This window comes from Citrus clementina, unplaced genomic scaffold (genome assembly GCF_000493195.1).
Source record: "Citrus clementina cultivar Clemenules unplaced genomic scaffold, Citrus_clementina_v1.0 scaffold_9, whole genome shotgun sequence".
In the NCBI taxonomy this organism is placed as follows: domain Eukaryota; kingdom Viridiplantae; phylum Streptophyta; class Magnoliopsida; order Sapindales; family Rutaceae; genus Citrus; species Citrus x clementina.
The window spans coordinates 16,610,477-16,613,444 of NW_006261964.1; positions in this window are offsets into that span (position 1 = coordinate 16,610,477).

Sequence of the window (2,968 nt, forward strand, 5' to 3'; positions counted from 1 at the left end):
ATAAGCTCAGATACTATGGTAACTTTCAAGAGTATTGTATGTTGGATCCATCTCATTTTGGTGGTCCAAGCCGAAAGCTTCCATTAGATTGGGTGTTTAAGTAATTAAAGAAAGATTGGTAGGCTAAGTGAAATTAGCGTATATAATTTATAAAGGCAAATAAATGAAAGCAGTAGTAACATGAGAAGAACACAAAAATGTGAGAGAGAGAGATGAAAAAAAATGCAATGGCCCACTATATCAATTTGTGTTCAAGGGTTTCAATATTTGATTAGGCGATCAGAAGCAGAATTTAACTCCATTTTCTCCTGAAATACCTACTTGTTAGAGAGACATATATTAGAGTGTTGTTGTAAGTCAAGATTATTAAGATTCTTGATGTTGTTAATCTCAAGTGTTATCTAGAGAAGAATTTGTGTTCTTGTCCCATTATTTATATAGTGGAAGGTTATATCAGACCGCAATCCTATAATATTTCCCGATTTGGGTTTTCTTTGTAAAAATATGTGTCTTGTGGTTGATTTATTGCATTAAATTGTGTTGGTTTTTTTTTGTGTATTAATTCGTAGTACACATCAACTTTTAATCACACAAAGAGGAAAATAGTTTGTTTTTACTTTATTTGCAACTATTTGTGTGGGTCCCTTTCCTAACATTATGAATGACTGAATGCTTTTGATGTATTTTCTTAATGTACAAGAAGGATTATGTATTTATACAGGAGTTGAGGAATTATATATGGAAGAAATATATTACAGAAATAATGAGATTCATTCTGAACTTAGACATTAACTAGCCGTTGGTTATGTTATGAAGAAAATCTAGACTTGAATGGTAGTTGGCTATCCATTTTTTGGTAAGTCTGCATGTCACGAGATTATGTGAGATGATTCCATTGCAAGCCTTTGGTAAGAGCAATACAAATTGCCATATTTGTTTCCAAAGGTTTGTTACTTTCCTTGTTGATGTTAGATTGAGTTGATGTGTTGATCTTTTCCATGTTGGTACATTACGCGCGTGTCTGCATATAGTTCATGTGTTGTGATTGTTTGAAATCCATGAATTCCACATTTGGTGGGCAAATTTTCCCACCACATAAGAAGAGGATAGATGACTGACAATTTGTGACGTATTTTGGGCAAATTGACTTATATCATTATAGTATGAACGAATCGTGATAGAATTTTGGTCTGTCATAAATCGATGATGGTTTTGTTATAGAATTATTGTCTATAAAGAATTTATGATAGAATAGTGATAGAAATTTTTTCTATCAAGAAATTGTGATAGAAATATAAATTTGACCATGTTTGACCAAAATTTTGATTTAATATTTTATTAAAAGAAAAAGAAAAAAAGGTGTATTATAATTTCATTGATAATTTAAATTATATGAAAAAGTAAATGAAGGAATTGAACGGTGAGTTTTATCAAAATGCTACAAAAAGTACACCTCTCCAAACCTAAGAAATTGAAACCTAGAAGCTCAAACCCTCACTCACGATTAAATAATCTTCCTACATTCACAGCCTATTAACCTAAGTAAAAAAGTTGACTTTCAAATCCCACCAAGAGGCCACACAGTAGATGTCTTCCTAGCGGTTCTCTTCAATTCACGAGAGTTTGATCGAAAATTATGAAAGAGCTGGTGTTGATTCTTGGCTTCAATTCCAACAAAAGTGAAGCGGCGAGAAGAGAGAGGTAAGCAGATAGATACAGGTAATGACAAGTAATATGTTGTTGGTGGTGGCTTGTGAGGTTTGGATCAAGATTCTATCACATCCTTCTACCACAGTGATGTTACTTTCTAGAAATCATTAACTAAGGTAATTTAACTAATTAACTAAATTTAAATCTGTTAACTCTCAATATAAGGTTTACTTACAAAAATGAACTCTAACTTGTCTTTTCATTTGATCACATTATGGCCATTATGTTTTTTTAGCCACCTAAATTACGTTTGCCTGTGATTTTCGGACACGAAGCCATTAGGTAATTCAATTGATCAACCTACTCTTTTTTTTCTTAAGTTCATTTGCTTAATTATTCACTCTATTGACTTAATTATCACTAGTGGCTTCCCTAAGATTCTAGAGATTGCAACTGTATACACATGGATGACCCAACAATCAAGTGATCAACACAATAAATAATAATATGAATAATCATGAAATAGGTAGGAGTTAGCTACTGAGAAATATTGTGCCATAATATAAGAAACTTTGCATCTTATAACTTTTCCAGCCTTTTATGATGCAGATTTTTCTGAAAGTTGAATTGCAATTCAATGTTGCTTATCCGATTATTTATTGGACAAAAAGGAATTTAAAAATCAACTTTTAGTGATTTAAAAAGAATCGAACATGCTACCAAGTCTCTTGTTAGAAGTTGTAATTTCATTGATAGATTCTAGGCTTCCATGGACCTGTTAAGTATTAAGTTATCTCTTGCAAAAAAAAAAAAAAAAATGTATTCACTCTGCTAAGGGAACTAATTATTATGGGAAAGGTAACGTTTCTAATTCTGGATAATTTCTTTTTCTTTAATGCATATAGCTATTTTAGCCTACATTTCTTTGTTAGTTAGATAATTCACATATATGCAAATGAATTATTTATTTTATTTACTTATCTTTGAAAAAAATAAAAATAAAAGCAATTTAATAAACTGATGTAAATGCTATTATTATTACTAATTTGTTGGCTATTTGCTATGACTTCGACAATGATGTCTATCATAGATAACATTATTTTCTTTTCTAATTCTTCTAAAAGTATCAATTGAGAATTTAGTGCAAACTTTAGCAATTTCGCTATAGATTTATTGTCAAAATAGCTGATGAAAGTTTATAGGGGCTTTTTTTTTTTTTTTTTTTGCTTTTCTACAGTAAAAACAGCCCTTGCTAAATGCAGGGGCTGTTTTCACTATAGAACGACAGCAAGACAGCCTTTGTAGATTTTTGAGGGGC